This window comes from Pseudopipra pipra, chromosome 15 (genome assembly GCF_036250125.1).
Source record: "Pseudopipra pipra isolate bDixPip1 chromosome 15, bDixPip1.hap1, whole genome shotgun sequence".
In the NCBI taxonomy this organism is placed as follows: domain Eukaryota; kingdom Metazoa; phylum Chordata; class Aves; order Passeriformes; family Pipridae; genus Pseudopipra; species Pseudopipra pipra.
In genome coordinates this window covers 3,784,464-3,801,817 of record NC_087563.1, presented here as the reverse complement: position 1 = coordinate 3,801,817, position 17,354 = coordinate 3,784,464, and the positions used below count along the sequence as shown (strand labels likewise).

The window sequence follows — 17,354 nt, the reverse complement described above, 5'->3', positions numbered from 1 at the left end:
ATCTTAGCTGGGGCTTTTGGTAATGTTTGTTGTGGGTTGTCCATATTTGCTTCTTTTCAGGATTATGGAGTCACAGAATGGTTTGAGTTGGAAGGGACCTTAAAGATCATCCCCTGCCATGGGCAGGGACACCTTCCACTAGCCCAGGTTGCTCCAAGCCCTGTCCAACCTGGCCTTGAACACTTCCAGGGATGGGGCAGTCACAGCTTCTCTGGGCAACCTGTGCCTCCCCACCTTCACAAGGAAAAATTTCATCCTAATGACATTGGTGAGGCAAGAATTGGTGCAGTCTCCTATTGTCCCTTCCTGATCTCTTCCTCTGAGCACCAACCAGTTAGCTGACTGGCCCCAGCAGTTGTGTGTCAGCAACTCCTGACCCTACCCAGAGTCTTGCGACATTTTAGCATCTTCAGCCTGAACTGGAGGCCCTGAATCCTTTGAGCTTGAAAGGAGCAGAATTGCCCCTTCACTCTCCTCCTGTGTTAAAGGGGTCTCTGCAAGGCCCACTTTTTCAATAATGTGCATATGTTGAACATGATGAGCAAAAGACTGATGTGTGCTGGACTTGATTCTCGTGGTTTGGGGGGGTGCTTTACCCTCCACTGCAGCAGAAGGGGAGAGTTGAGTGCTGTGCAGGGTTGAGCATCCCTTCCTTCAGCATCAATCACAGAACCAGCTCTTCCAGCAGTGGTACTGAGCCTGCAGGTATTGGAGGAATGGCTGAGGATCATTGACTGGTGCCAAGGCCAGCAAGAGGAGGAGATGGATTGCTCTGCTGCCGGAGCGGGGCTGTCGGAGCTCTGCTGCAGTGACACAGCCTGCGAGCTCCAGGCAGCACTGCCAACATGAAGTGTTTGGCTGATGTTTGCAGGTGCTTTTGTCTGAAGGAATCAAGCTGGGCTGGGCTCATTTTTCAAGGGCAACTTTCTCTTCTCTTTGTTCTGCGCCTCGGGTAACTTCTGGTTCAGAGAGTCACTCAAAAAGTTGCACACAGGTAGCTTCCCTTGGCCTTCAGGAGGAAAACACCCTTCCCAACCCTGCACACTAAGGCAGAAATCTGATAGGGAGAAGCCAGAGATTTCTGCTGTCCAGGGGCTTCCAATGCCTGTCCTGGAGGCAGAGGGTCCCAGTCCCTCCAGGAGGACTGTGCAGTCTCTGCAGGGCTCAGAAAGCCACATAAGCTGCTATGTGGAGGTAAAGCAGGAAGACGTGGCTGCTGCTGAATCATGGAGAATCTCCCAAGCAGAAGTGAGAAAATGCCTCCTAATGAGAGTGGCTTGTTGTGGGTTTTTTCGATTGTTTTTTTAGGTAACATAATTTTCCAATTAGTCAGTGAAGAATTATCAAAGGAGTTCGACCAACAATATTCTCCCCTCCATCACTGCTCCCCCAGAGGTAGCACTAGGGGAAGTCTTCAAATTACATCCAGGTCTGGAGTCCTCAGCACAAGAAGGATATGGACCAGTCCAGAGGAGGTCGTGGAAATGCTCCAGGGGCTGGAGCACCTCTGCTATGGAGACAGGCTGAGAGAGCTGGAGGTGTTCAGCCTGGAGAGGAGAAGGCTCCAGGAAGATATTAGAACACCTTCCAGTGCTCTAAGGGTCAGAGGACACTCTACCACTGTCAGCAGTACCTCTTTGTCCTGTGCACTCTTGGACAACTCGTCAAGCACCTCCACACAGATGTGTCCTCTGGAGCTGTCAGTGGAGGGGTTCCATCTCATTTGATCAATCTGCCTGTTGAAATCCCAGGTGGTGCCTGAAAAAGCAGCTAAATCCAGTCCTGTTCCTTGGGATGTGCTGTGTGAATTCACCTTGGTGGGTGGATCTGCTCCACTCCATCTTGGACCTCCAGCCCCTGTCTCTGTGTTGGACTACATGACATGCTGCCTTCAAACCCCTCCAGAACTGGTCAAAATTCCAGGAACAGCACATCCCTGCTTTGCTCTCTTTAGAAATGAAGGTCTTAGCGTGTTCAGTGGCATGTAGCTGAGACATAAACCACTTGGATGGGAACTCAAGGGCAGCGCTTTCTGCACAGGTACCGATGGCTGCGTGAGCTTGAGACAGAACAAAGACTCAGGGCTTTGTGTGTCACACAGATTCACATTCCCAGGCCAACCACCCCTCTCCTACAACTGAGAGTCTTCACTTTATTTTCACATGGCCCTGGGGAAGGCACTGGGCTCTCCCATTGTGCCTTTCAGATGTGCCGGGTCACACTTGGGTCAGTTCTCCCGGCAGCCACGGCACCATCACTGTGGTGCTGCCACCTCGCTGTGACATGGCACGTGGGACACACCTGCTGTGGCACTTCCCACAGTGGGAGGGACTCACATCTGCCTAAGCATGGGAAGAGGCACTAACAGCTGGGGATGCACAGTCCAGGGGGTTTGCCTCCTCTGTTTGTGAGCAGATCCATCGCTCTTTGCCCTCATCTTTTCAAAGTTTGCCCTCCATCCTCCCATCCATCCCCTCATATTTTCTCATGTGCTTGCTGGGTCATGGGGGAGTTGTAGGGTAAAGGCAGCACCACCTTTCAAACCCCCTATATCTGTGCCTAAGTAAATTCTCATGAGGTCACATCTGCTGTGCCACACACAGGACTGATTTGAAGATTTGCCTCCAACATCAACCTTGTCATTTCTGAGTTGCTCAGGACCATTAACTATAACATCAATGCATGGATGAGGCAGCCAGTGATGTTCTCTCTTTCAGGAGTGGGTACATTTTTTACAGTAGGGAAATCCCAAACTGCACAAACACACAAAAAGTTCTTTTGTGTCTCTTTTTGTTGTTGTTGTTGCTGCTGTTGCTTCTCCAGACCTCAAGGATGAGTGGTGCATTAGAATGGCAGGAAATGACCATGTTGCATGGTAATAACTGGATTAAGAGATTCAGTAGCAAACTCTCACCTATGCTGTTTATAATGCAGATTAACTATTTAATCCATCTGCATCTCCAGCTTCAATTCTCCATTCCCCTTGTCTCACTGTCCTCTGACATCCTCCCCAGCCCCTCCAGTACCTTGCTGCTCGTAGCTGAATATCTCCTGTGCTCTCCTCCTGGGGATGTGACTTTGCCCACACCCCACTGGTGGTTCTGCTCAGTTACTCCATCCTAACTCTCTGAAGTGAGGGCTGGGAGCTGCCTGGTGCCTGACCAATGAGCCCTACAATTGCTTGGTCTCTGGGAACTGCTGTAATGACCGTGGTGGCGGGGATGATTAATCAGGAAATGGTAAAGAAAATGCTTATAATGAAGCACTTGAATTTCTGACTTTACTGGGGGGTACAAACTCACAAACAAGGTCATGGAAAAGAAATACATTGAGGATGACTGAATACAAGGACTTTAACTCTGGGTCAGGAAGCCTCTAAATCACAAACTGTTGCAGACTGGAAGGATATCACGGGGAAATATTTTACTCTGTCCTGTCCTGTCCTGTCCTGTATGTTGGTCAGTGCTGAGGACAGTGCTGAGCCTTTGTACCACTGTGTCACACCCAGACATGACCTGATTTGCCAAATTTTGGTGGTGGAGACAGACAGTGAGGGGCCCTGCTCACGTCCCATGAGATGAGGGGTGGAGCATCTCCCTTGGTGTGCTTGTCACACACCTTCCTTCTCTGCTTGCACTGGCCATGCCCTGGGGGAGCTACACCCATGTCCTTGGAGCACATGGCAAAAACATCTCCAAACCTGGACCCCCCCTCACTGCTTGACCACAGTGCAAAGGTAGGGCCCAGCCCAGGATATCATCTCTGCTGTCTTTGGTGAAGAGTCTCTTCCAGTATTTAAAACTCCTCTGCCAGCTTGGTGTGGGACTAAGCAGGACACCCTGAGTGCCAGGCTCAGCCTGCAAACATAAAGTGCAGTGAGGTTGGCCTGAAGTCCCAGGGGCAGGAAAGGTCCTGCTTCCTGCACAAACAGAGCACATTTCACACCCTTTTCCCATTGGAATTTCACCACCTACATTCTCAGCAATGAAGACTGTTCCTAGTGAGGTATTTTTTTGTTTCCTCTGCTATTTGGACTAGAATCCACAAAGATGATATAAGTGTGAATGTATGTTTGTTAAAAAAAACCCAAATACATCCCTGAGCCACAAAGACTGGCTTTTAAAGGGGCCTCTGCCACAAAGGGCTGAGGGTGGTTAATGCAGCCCATACCAGCCACTGGCTGAGGGGAATAAGCAGCGTTGCTGATAAGCTCATTTGATAAAGCTGTTGCTGGGCACTGCAGATGCAGGCTAAGTCCAGCCTTTAATATCCATCCCAGTCCTGCAGGCAGAGCTCTCAGGCAGTGCTGCCAGGACTATTGTAACCCTGTCCAGCTCTTGTGCAGCTTTCGGCGAGTCCTGACAAGTGCTCACGGTGTGGTCTGACCTGTCACAGCTGTCACTGACCTGGCCATGGATCATGGGCTGACACCTCAGCAAATGGTACACACTGATGCAAGTTGGCAGCAAGATTCCACGTGCAGCTTGGACCCTTCTTGCAGCTCTGTGGGCTTATGGTGTCCTGTGTTGTTGAAGCAATGACTAAACCCCATGTAATCAGTCCAGCTGGTCACTTGACCACAGAAGATGTTCCCTGTTGGAAGCTGCTGAAGCTGCCCCGTGAGATTCCACGTTGTGGCTGGGTTATAACAGCCTTCACATCCATGAGCTTCTCCCATCATGAAAAACAGTGAGTGGGAGGGAGTTGTTCAAGGACTATCTGAATAGGGTGGGTGTGTGGCCTCACCTGCTAGAGAGGGCACAGGATTGCTCTGTGCCCCAGTCCTCACACTGTAAAGGACTGCATCCCTGGGGAATCATGCTGGGCTTGGGTGCTGCTGATTGCCAGGCTACACTAACCTAACTAAACAGCTGATGTCTTACCAGCTCTCATGGCATCCTGTCAATTGAGGAATTGGGAAGGGAGGATCTGGGCTCAGGGTGTTTTCAGGACATGCAAGACATGTGCCACTTGAAATGTGGCTCATCTCACTTCTGAGCATGAGGAGAGATGAGTTGAAGTCTGGGATTTGCACTGGGTTGGATCCCAGAGCCCATGATTTGAAACCCAGTGCTCATGGCTCCTTTTATTTGCTACACTGGAGGGAGAATGGTTTATTAGGATTATGTACCTCAGTGGTCATCCCTGGGTTTATGTAGATGGCCTGAAACCAAGGAAAGGAGTTCCTAGTGACTTCTCCATTTAACTCCATGCTGGGAGCACAGTTTTCCAGTCGACTCTGAGGCAGGGTTGAAAGGTCCTGAAGAAAAAAATAATTTGCTTTAGGGTTCTGCATGACTTGTCTTCAGCAGGAATGTTTGAATGCCTGGTGTTGCACATGGGCACCAGACTGTGCCTGGAGGAGCACAGGGGCATTCCCCAGCCCCTCTATCATGGTCCATCCATGCACGATCAGCACTTTCCTCCACTGCTGACCTGGAGGTGGCAGAACCTCAGGGCTCCCGTTAACGTGGTGCTGCTCCAGAAGACATTAAACTGTTATCTCTGTGTCTCACTCCATCAGCGTTTTTTTCAGTCTGTATTAAAAATCCTACTATGGTTTTTTAGCACAAAAGGGGAAAGAAGAGAACCTTCTATGTTCAGGACATTTGGGACATCACTAGAATTTCATCCATCTGTGATTGGCCCTCAGACCGTCATACTCAATTTATTTCTCAGCCAAAGTTTTTCAGCCATCTGCTCAAGTGGAACAGCTTCCAGCATTTATTCCCAATAGTGCTCCTCTGAGGGAGCGCATGGATTTTCTCCAGTACGACAGCATCACTATTTTCCAAAAAAACCCTCAGCCCAACCCCGCAGTGACTGGCGGGGAGCCCTCCCTGCTCCGCACCCCGACCTTGAATTTTAAGCAATTGATCAAGAAAACAGGGAACAGTTTCTCTTCCACTTCGGACCACCGTGACTGATGTTTTTTAAAGGGCTCCTCTGCAGAGATGTTAATGAGGTCGCCTTGGATACTCAGCTAAAAACGGTGTCGCTTCAGCTTCTTTTATGTCAGCGATCAACAACAACAACAAAACCACAACAACCCATCAGCGGATCTGCTTGAGGAGGGGTGGGGGACTCCTGGCAGGTGACTGGAGCAGATAGCGATTCACAGTCCACCTGCTGCCAGCAGTTTGGTGCTGAGCCTCTCTGATTGTCTAGTGGAGCATCAGCACAATGATATCCATAATTATGATCTCCTTAAATTGAAAAAAAAAAAAAAAAAAGATTAAACCCCCTGATTTTTCCAGCCATCCAACTGAAAGTGCCCCAGGAAATGACTTTAAATTGGGAGCCAGAAGAGGTTCAGGGACAGTCAGGGAAATAAAAGCAGTTTCCCTGTGTGAACAGAGGGGAGGCTGTGTGTCCTTAGGGAATTGTTTGCAGGGCTCAGAGACCCACTTGCATTACTGCTGCTTAATGAGTTACCATCCATCAGCTGAGCTGTGAGAATGGACTGTGCCCAGGTTTAAAAATCAGGTAAAACCACCTGAGGCAGGAAGACAAGGCTGGTGCATTCAATACTTTGATGATCCACCCAGCACGGTGCTCACCACGTCTCCAAACAAGTTGCTTGTCTTCTCTGAACCTCACTCACCCTCCTTGTGATCAAGAGTGAATTCAGTGACACATCTCAGAGGTTCCCTGGAGCTCTGAGGGCAAACATGGAAGCACTGATGGAAAGGTGTGAGCAAGGAAAAGGAGTAGCTTTGGAAAGCACCTTTACACGTGAGTAGAGATCACACTGATTCCTCAATTGGCAGTTAGATTAATCAATATAGAAGGGCTGCTATTATTACTTTATTACACACTTACTATTCCACTTGCTGAGATTATATGGATATGGGGGGACTATTTCTCTATCCCTCACCAGCAGTGCCCAAGCAGGTTGATTGAGAGCATCCTCAAACCCTGAAGTAGATTGGTCATTGTGGTGTGAGCATCCCTTTCCTTTGAGGACCTGTGGGTGAGCCTGGGATGGTGTCTGGGGTCTCAAAACCCAGACTTAGATCACAGAACATCTCAGGCTGGAAGGGACCTCAGGGGGTCTCTAGATCAAGCCCTGCTCTGCACCTCCAAGAGTCCTTCTATTTTTTCTACTCATTCCCTCAGGGAGCTGCAGAAAGCAGCTTGATCTTCCTCCTGCTCTCCTCCAGGATGAACAAACCCACCTGGTTTTGCCTCTCCTCGTACCTCAGCCATACCAGTGGCCTCTGCTGGACCTGCTCCAATCTGTCGATGCTGTTTTTGTCCTAGGAAGCCCCAAACTGGACCCAGTGTTTCTGAAACAATCTCAGAAGGGCCAAACAAAGGGGAGTTATCGCTCCCCTTGAGATGCTGTCTATCCCTTGCCAACACAGCTGAAGGTGTAGGTTGCCTTTGCTGTAGTCACAGTATTGACTCCTGTTTAACTCCTTTCTTGACAGGAATCCCATCTCCCTTTCTGCAAAGCTGCTTCCCAGCCAGCTGTCCCCCAGCCTGCCCTGTTCCCTTGTGAGGTTATTCCATTGGGACTGTGCACTTGCTGTCATTGTCTGCCCGTTTCTCCAGTCCACTGAGTCCCTCTGAACAGCAGCTGCAGCCTCTTGGGTGTCGAGTGCTCCCCTCCCCACTGCTTCCTTCGGTGCCATCTGAAAACTTCCTGAGAGTGTGCTTTGCCAATTATCCAGGCCATCAGTGAAGCTGTACCAGTGCTGGCCTCAGTGCCAGTCCCCCCAGGGTCTCACCAGCAACAAGTTGCCAAGTGGGCTCTGTGCTGCTGATCATCACCCTGGGAATGCAGCAGTCCAACCTATTTTCCAGCTTCCTCCTTTCCTATTAATCGGATCCACATCTCCCCAGCATGGCTATAAGGAGAGTATGCATCAAAGGCTTTGCTACAGGCAAGGGAAACCACTTCCACTGGTCTCTTATCCACCCTGTATCCTCACAGCCAGTTTTCCTTCCATTCTGGGAAGTCAGGTTGGTCAGGTGTGACGTGGCCTTTGCAAATTCCTGCTGACTGTTCCCTTTTCACCCTTTGGGTGCTTGGCACTGATTGCTGGGAGGATTTGCTCCCTCACCTTCCCAGGGACAGAGGTGACGTTGGGCAGGCTGTGGTTCACCTGCTGGAGCTGGATGTGAGGTTTGCCCTCTCCCACTCACCAGGAACATCCCGATTGCTGCAACCTTCCAAAGAGATCAGAGAGGAGCCTTGTCAGGGCATTGTTCACCTCCCTCAGCATCCTTGAGTGCATCCCACCCGCTCCTATGGGCTTGTGTATGTGCAGATGGCTCAAGTGTGTCCTAAGTCAACCTTCCTCTAGCATGGATGATGCCTCACCAGTGAAGACTCTGCTGCTGCAACCAGGGATCTGAGAGGATTTAGGGCAAACTTCAGCAACAACAAATGAGTCAAAGAAGCCTTTGAGTACTTCAGTTCCACTGAGTCTGTGGTCACTGGGTCCAGGTCTCCCTCAGCCTTCCTTCTGCTGCCAGTGTGCTTCTAGGAGCCTCCTCATTCCCCTTCACATCCATTACTGATTCATTTGCCCTTCACATCCCACTGCAGCTGACCTTTGTCTATGTATCCTGTACAACTTAGGCAACACCTCTCCTGTCTCCCCAGGTGGCCTGTGCCCACTTCCACCTTCTGGGTACTTCCTTCTTCCACCTGAGCTCAGTCAGGCATTCCCTGTTAACTGCTGATAGATTCTGCCCCACTCACTTGACCTCCTGCAGACAGCAGTGACCCACTCTTGTGCTTGGAGGAGGTGGTCCATGGAGATGTACCAGCTGTCTTGGCCTCTCAACCCTCCAGGGAAGTCTCACACAGGATTCTGCTGAGCAGATCCCCAAAGAAGCTGAAACTTGCTCTGCATCTGGGGTTGGGGTTCTGCTGTGTGACTTGCATCCTTATTTCAGAGGTTGAAACTCCACCATCTCATGGCTGTTACAGCTGAGGCTGCCCTCAGCCTTCCCACTCCCGACTGGCTCTTCCTGGTTTCTGAGTCCTGGATCCCCATGTTACCTCATTTGTTACCCTGAGGAAATCGTCCTCAAGGCACCCCACAGATCTCCTGCATTGCTTGCACCCAGCTCCACTGCAGTTCCAGGGCAGGGAGGTTGAAGTCCCCCATGTGGACCAGGGCTCAATCAGGCTTTGTTCATCTGGGTTCAAACCAGCCCATTCCTGACAGACATTCACCTACCTAGAGCAACAGCTTTTCCATTCCACTGCTACTATTTATGCAAAAGATTCTCAGAATCAAAGAATCATTTAGGTTGGAAAAGACCTCCAAGACCATCGAGTCCAACCTGTGCCCCATCCCCACCTTGTCACCCAGCCCAGAGCACTGAGTGCCACATCCTGTCATTTCTTGGACACTCCCAGGGATGGGGACTCCACCACCTCCCTGGGCAGCCCCTTCCAATGCCTGACAACCCTTTCAGTGAAGAAATTCTTCCTGGTGTCCAACCTGAACCTCCCCTGGTGCAGCTTGAGGCTACATTTCATCTACAGATCACATTGATCCTGCAGTAGGCATGGTCTGTGCATACAATCAGAGCTGCTCCTTCATCCAGAGACTCCAGATTTCCTTGTCCAAACAGACAGCGTGGTAGGAAGACAAAGAAACGTGAGAACACCAGGGATCATTAGTCAGAAGGAAGAGAAAGTTGGATGTCACGGTGGTTTAGTTAAACTGCACTTAAAACAGTTGTAAGGACAGTCCTACTCGAGAAGGAAAAAAACCTGGGCTTGGTTTCTTCTCATTTATTGTGGACATGAGGTAAGGTAGGGTGAGTGGAGGCTGCTTGAATTCTGAACAGGAATGTCCACATAGGCAGTTTAATGAAGTTTAGCTAATCCAATTTGCAAAGGTTAATTCAGATTCATTTTCCTGATTGTCTCTGTGTAGATAAGGCCAAGGTCACTTCCCCAAGGTGACTGGCTGAGTCAGGCGCAGGATCCACACTTTCACCATCACTTTCCTAGGCTGGTTTGTCCCTCTCCACATACCCCCTTCATATCCCCTGTATAGAAGAACACAGTTTCTTACCCTTTCCTCAATGGACAGTGATTCTTGCTGATCAACATCACCACAAACCCTTTTCCTGGGTGACGTGCCCGCTGTTATTGGGGCTGTAGCTCACACCGGTGCTTGGAGGTGAATTACAGCCCCCATAAAGGAATTGGGGATGCTTAAATCTTTCCTAGGAATTCAGAACAGCCCGTAGCATCTTCCTGGTAGAGGTGGGCACTCCCAAGCACTCCAGCTGGCTGACAATGCAGGTCTCCTAAATCATCCTGATGCTGCTTTTTCTGACTCTCCTGGGCACTCGTGTACTTAACTACAGTTATCCAGAGTCTCCCAGCACAAGCAGTAAAAACAGTTTAGGAAAGGAACCTCCACTTTGCAACCCAGCCAGGTGCAGGCTGGGATGGGTCCTAGTGCAGGGTGACATCTGTGCCACATCTCTTCCATCAGGGATTCTCACCTCTGCTTCTCAGCATCTGCTGCTGGCCCCTGGCTGGCAACTGCAGTGCCCCAACTGTTCAAAAGGGATTGAGATCCAAAATGGAGATACTTTAGAGGATTTAAAAAGATATATATATATATATAATCTAACCAGAGCTGAGGAGCTGCCTTAGCCTTAACTGAAAACTTTCCCAATGGAATTACAACCCTAGAACAAGTAGCTTACATCTCCCAGTACATGATGAATGGATGCAGGAGCTACTCTGAACAGCAGGCAATAGTGAATGGTTACATTTCCTTGGCCAAGATGAGGAAGCTTTAAGTAACTAATTAAAGAAAAAATCAATAGAGAGTCTTTTCCCACGATCTTTTGCCATGAGTCCTTGGCAATAATTTCAGTGCTCACTTCAAAGCATTGAGGTCTCTTTTTTGGGCTTCTTTCTACCATGGCAAAGGAGTTTACAAAGAGAAGTTGCTTGAGCTCAGTGGCTGGCTGTAAGCTTGTTGTTCTGCTTCAGGGAGGACTTGCAGTCCCCAAGTACTTGTGTTCAGGAATCTCTGCATGGGTTGTCTGTAACCATGATGTGTTTCCACATCTCTGGCCCATTGCCATCATTAGAAGTTAAATTCATTTCCTCAGGACTTCCTGGAGTGTTCTGCTGCCCAACAGCAGTGCAGTGGTCATTTCTAATGTGTCTCCACACAGCTGTCCAGCTCCTCCTGCTCTTCCTCACCATTTCAGACTCCTCTCTTAGATCTCAACTACCCTGAACTGTCCAGGGTTTGGTCCCTGCTGCAAGAACTTAAATGTGGGAAGTGCAGAATAAGACAAGGAGCAGTGGGAGCAGAGAGCTGGGAGTGTGCAGGAAGCAGGCTGTGTTTTCTACCAGCAGTGGTGAACAGTGCTCTCCATCTTCCATTGTCACTGTAGTCTTTCCCTCCACAGAGTCCATGACAAAGCTGGAACATCATCCAGTGGAACACAACCTGTACTGCCCACATCTGCAAAGCAGTTTCAAGAAGCAGAGGTCTGTCAGAGTGCTGAAGGTGTGATGTTCTCTCTGTCCACGGGCATTTGCCCATACCTTGCTAATGCATCTTATTCACCAAAGAATTTCCCTCATTTCAGCAAAATTTTTGTTCCTGTTGGGAAATATTCCCTCTTCTTGGTCTGGTTCAGCTGCTCCAAGTTGAAGTCAAGTTCAAATCTGCCCTACAGTTACTAAGGCACCCAAATGCTGCATCTGCTCTTCCATCAGTGATCTGCTGCTGCATTTTGCTGCTCCCTTCTTTTTCAGGTCTTAAGGAATTCACTGGGGGCAGCTGCACAGCAGACCAGGTGAGCTGTGGGATCCATGTTTCATGTATCCCTGAGGGACACGTCTTTCTAAGTGGGAAAGGCCAGCTTCCACACTCAGCAGCCAGTATCCCTGCCTTGTCTTCCCAGCCTGGCAGCTTGGTGACAAACCTGAAACAGAGTCTGAGTTCATACCCGAATATCTGCAGGAAAATCTTCACCACTGTTCCTCTCACTGGCCCAAGAAACATTAAAGGCAACCTCCAACTCTTCCTTTCCCTCCCTCCCAGCAGTCTATTCCTTTTTGTGTGTAGGCAGAACAAAAACAACAAAAAAGAATTTATATGAAGGATCTTCCCTCTCCTCTTCTACTACCCTTCTTTCCAAAAGCTTCCTTTGAGGCAAAACAGGAAAATGGGAATGAATCAGATCCTCAAGGAGCTGAACTTACCTTCACTGTGGAAAGGCAGCTTTGAGCCACATCAGACCATTTCTGCTTGGTGAAGAGAGAGCCAGTCCCATTGCCCTGAGTCACATATTTGCAGCACTACATTCTGGTCCAAATTTCTCATGTTACCCCACTACAAAGCAGGACTTCCTTTCTTTTTGTAGCCCTAACAGGCTATTCCTCCAGCTCCCATGTGCTTGGGAAATCAGGATCCCAGAGTATCCCGCTGGCACTGGTGCTGTAGATTGCCCTGTGATAACCTTTCCATCTTGCAGGAACTGGTATGTCTCTGGATGAATCTGTAGTCCAAGACATGACACACACACTGATCACTGAGCATCAGATGATGCAGTAATTGCTCATCTGCATCTTTCTGCTCAGTGCTGAGTGTCAGCTAATGCATATATTCCTGTTCTCAGTCAAAGCAGTGTGAGCTACTCACTGTCCAGTGTGTGCCCAGGTACCTGCAGTGGTTGGCCTGCTGAGAGCTCACCCTGTGGCTTATCTGCCTGGTCCCTTCTCTGTGTGGCACCTCCATATCCCCCTGGCATTAGCCAGGCTGACTCTGCTGGGGGCATCCCCATCCCCGTCTCTCACCATTTTGCATTTGGTTTCTGTGGGTGCATTACTGGTACAGTTCCTTGGCACAGCCCTTCCACTGCAGACACATTTATATATGGTCTGTGCACACTGGTACAAGGCAGTGGGGCTCTTCAGCAGTTGCAGAATGTCTGAAAAGCATGTGCAGAAGAGTTCATGTAGCAAATAAGTGTAATTTTTTTACTTAATACAGGCCAAGGAACAGCTCTAAGGACAACCCTTCATTAGTGTCTGAACTGTTGGTCCTTTCTGCTTTGACCTGAAACATCAGATAATACTTAGGTTCCTAAAGAATTATTTTTTTATGGGAGGGAAAAATATTAATAACACTGGGTCTACTGGGTCAATTGATTTTATTATGAACTAATACAAGATCCTATTGCTCAAGTATAGACTCAAAAACCAGGATGCACTTTAGGACTAGGTGCTCACTGCTTCCCAAAACCTGTCCCATGTGCTCAATCCTCTTCCCAAAGCCTCCATCCTTCAGCTCCTTCCCATGGCCATAAAAGATTGCCTTGTTCTCAGGCTTTTTCTTGGTTACTTGAATTGGGAATTCCACCTGACACAACATAATAATCCTTGTGTTTGCTGTTGAGCTCCCTGTGAAGGTTCTCCACAGTGCTGCCAGTCGGAAATGGTGGGCTCTGAAGTCTTCTGTTGTTGCACAAAGGTGCTTCTTCCATTGGCCTGGGACAGGTCTGTGGGCATCTGTAGACTGAAGCCTACTTGATGGAAATGAATAATATGTTCTAGCACAAAAATATCTCCCTCTGGGAGATCCCAAGCAACAGGGAATATCGATTCCATGACCCCCACTGTGAGGGCAATGACGTTCAAAGGACTGCGAGGAGGGAGGATCACTTCCCATCATCTAAAGGAACAGGAGACTTGTGACTGGAAGGTTGGATGAGACATAAGGTCTGGGGTCTATTCTAGACCAAATTGGCCTTTTTGAGGGCTGGGATTTTCCAAGGACACTCAACACTGCTCCAGCTCTTCTGTGAATGAAACTGCCTCTGGTCATAACCAGGAGACAACTGTGTGTGCTTCTGATTGCCATCTTTAAAATGGATCACCCTCCTGTGCTGCTCAGCCATGGTGGCAACCAGCACCTTTGAAAAGCCCAGGTGGGAACAAGACCTGCAGCAGGAGATCTCTTGGGGACTGAGTTTCAGTGCCTTGGACATGGTGGAGCCAAGGGCAGCTGCTTCCCAACACAAGGCCCACGGTGCACAGTCCAGCAGTGTTAGAGGCAGGCAGTGGGAATTTCTCCCATCTGAAGGGGGCCCTCCAGCTCACAGGTTCTGGGGTCTCATGTGTCAGGATGTCTGCTTTCAGGGACTGGACACCTCCTCAAGGAAAATCAGGGCTCCCAAAGCTGAGGTTGTCCCAGTCATCAGTTATCTTGCCAGTGGGGTTCACACTCCCAGGACATCTGAATCAGGTCCTGGTCCCTCGAGTTATTCGGTGGCCTGTGGGAGGTGAGGCTGAGTTCAGTTCTACAGGAGAATTATTGATTCCAGTTGCTCAGTGCTGTTGTCTCCTAGTGAATGGATCAGGTCTGTTTGCTGCAGAACATTTGTGTGTTCTGTTCAGTTCCCTCCTTGTCCTGCCCTGGAGCTGCGGGCGGTTCAGCGGGAGACCGAGTTCCCCCAGCACCAGCTGCAGCCCTCAGTCCGTGCACGCACCGGTTCCTGCCAGCACGCACTGGGAGCACAAAGGAGAGGGAAGAAACTGGCTCCTTGGCTGGTGTTTGTGTAGTTTACAAAGCCTCTTTTGCAGAGTTTCCAATCCCAATTGGCCGGCGATGCTGGGCTGTCCCAGCACTGCTCTGCTGCAGAGCCCGGGCAGAGCAGAGTGACAGGGAGGGTGAGCCAGCTCTCTCTTTGAGAAGGGGCTGGCATGGAATGGGGACTCTGACAGCACCCACATCAAGGAGTTCCTGTGCTGGAAGCTGGTTTTCCAGCCGGGGATGCGCCTTTGCTGTCCCACACTGGAAAGTCCTGTGTGTCAACAGCGGTGGGAGGATGTGCCAACCCCTGTAGCTCTCATGGATGTAAAAGCTGAGAGAGCCTCTCCTTCGGGTCTTGCAGTGGCTCCCTGTGCTTGGGGCCACAGACTGTACCCCTGCACCCCACAGCACCTTTGGGCCTGGCAGAAGTGACCACTGCAGATGCCAGCTCTCCAGAGGAGGAACACAGCTGGCACATGGGAAGCAATGGCCATGGCTGTGCACACACATGTACAGCTGCTGGTAACAAGTGTCTTTATTCCTTGACTCTGTTTTTGGTCGCTGATGATGCAAAAGGTGGTTTCCCGTCATATTTTTGGGGTGCTTCTGTTGAACAGTGTTTTGCTTTGAGCTGCCACAGATCTTGGCTCATCTTCTTGGCTGGACCTTGTCTACAGGTGAGGCTGTGAGCTCCCTCAGGTGGGAACACCCCCACTGAGGTGAAGAGCCTTCACACCACCCTCATCCAGGGCATTGTGCTTGTATAAACGATCAGGATCACGTAGATCCTGTTGGGCTTTGAATTTTGACCTTGTTTGCTGTGGGAAGGGGGCTGCTGGACTTTGTAGCATAATGATTTGCCTCTCACAGGAAAGGCAACCATCCCTGAGGGAAGAACAAAGGAAGATCCTTCAGATTTGAGGGGGAAAGGCCAGTGTTATTTATTTTACAGCTCTGAGGAGGTAAACAGGGGGGCAGAGTCCAGGACAATTAAAATACTGACTGAATAGGAACGACTGCTCCAAGATGGGCTTATTTTTAAAGCCTGCAGACAGGGAAACAAGCTGGCATCACGTGAGATTTTAGAAATACGGCTGAGGAGAGGCCTCCTGCATGGTGACTCCAGTACAAACCAAGGCAGGGCTGCCCAGTTGGGTCTCATGTCTGCTCAGGATGGCTGGATTCCCTGCCAGAGGCTTGTGCTGTGCCCCCCAGCAAGCTGCTCAAGTAGAAATGCACAGAATGTTTCCCTCTTCTGAGGCTGACGGGATCTCTGCACCCCCTCATCACTGGGTAGCCAGGGGATACAGAGGGTCTGGAGGGAGGGGGGCTAACGGGCACGGGCTGCACACTGCATGTCATCCTCTGTCCTCTTCTGGGTTAAACACCGCTGCTGATGTGCTCTGCAGCCGCTGAAATTACGGGGAGACCTTGCCAGGGGGTTTTAGCATCAGGCTGTGTTTCCAGAGCGGGGCTGCCCCTGCCTATGAGGCAGGAGGTGTGAGAGTGAAGGGCTGTGAGGCGCCGAGCCCATGGCAGTGAGGTGGGGGCAGCACTACGGCAGACTTCGGGGCTGCACGTCCCTCCTCCTGACCCTGGGACGCAGGGCACGGAGCCTGCCAGACTGCTGTCTGCAGGGACAGGAGCAGGAGGGGGTATGGGCACTGTGATTCCTGCTGCTGGCAGCGCTCTCGGTCCTGGGAGAGACCTCAGCGCCGGAGCCCAAGGAGCCCCGTGCCCGGGGGGAGATGCGGATCCCGCCGGCAGTGCCCCGTGGGCGGGAGGGCTGCGCTGGCAATCCACCTCGGGGAAGGATGCTGCGGAGGGAGGAGAAGCTCCGGCACAGAGCTGACAGGGCGAAGCTGCTGGCAGGCGGCTGTCTCCAGGGTGGCTGCAGCACTGCAGCATCAATTAACCTTTGGGGAACTTCTGCCAATGCCGCTCAGGCGTAGCCGCGGCTCCGCCGTGCCGAGCGCTGGGGCGCAATCCTGCCGCGCTGCCGCGTTCGGAAGGGCTGCAGCCAGACTACAAAAGCCCGACAAGGAGCCAGCCACCTGAGCCGAAGTGCCTCTGTCTCGCTCGCCAGCCCGCACTAAGTGCTTTTATCTCCTCTCCTTGTGTTTACGAGGGTGGCTTTCTCCTTCGCGCGGGGGCAGTGCCGCGGAATGCTAATGGAGAGCGAGTGGCGGCTGCCCTCCGCAGTCCTTGGCAGGCAATTTCCTCGGGGCCCGGCCCCCGACCCCGCTGCCTCTGCAGCGAGAGTGTGACCTACATCCTGCAGCCCTGCCCGTATCCCGTTCCTGCCCTGGCACCCACCCAGCTCCGTGGGGCAGCGCCAAAATAGCCATTCCCCCCCAGCCGGAGGGGCCCTGGGAGATCCCAGCCCTCGCTCGTGGCTGTGGCTGTGCGGCACAGATGTCTCTGCATCGCAGCCGTGCCGGTGCCAGCCGGGGGGCCGTGCCGGTGGGGCGGGGGTTCTTCGAGCGGTGTGTGTTGGCCCCCAGGCTGTGGTGAGCTCATGGTTCCTGCAGCTCCCTCCGGATCACGGTTCCTGCAGCTCCATCCCATGAGCGCCGTGCTTTGTGAGTTCTTCAGGCGCCTCTGGCCGTCTGGGAACGCCCGTCTGGACGGGGAGGTTGGTGGGCAAAATGAGAGGGGAAGAGAGGGAAAATAATCACAAGGTTTTCGAAAGAGCAGCGGTACCAGGGAGGTGTCCTACAGGGAGGAGTCTGGTCAGGCTTGTCCATAAATCATGTGTGCTCCTGCACACAGCCTCTCCTTGGCCACTCAGCTCTGCTCTTCAGGGAG

At 51.1% G+C, this 17,354-nt stretch overlaps 1 long non-coding RNA gene across 1 annotated transcript in view; it reads left to right on the top strand.

Annotated features, from left to right (window-relative positions):
- Positions 1–620: 620 nt before the first annotated feature.
- The window catches only part of LOC135422415 (uncharacterized), a 40,326-nt gene continuing 23,592 nt past the window's right edge, over positions 621–17,354 (top strand). Inside the window, exon 1 of the long non-coding RNA XR_010434471.1 lies at positions 621–6,735. This is a non-coding gene — a long non-coding RNA (uncharacterized LOC135422415). The remainder of the gene's footprint in view (positions 6,736–17,354) is intronic.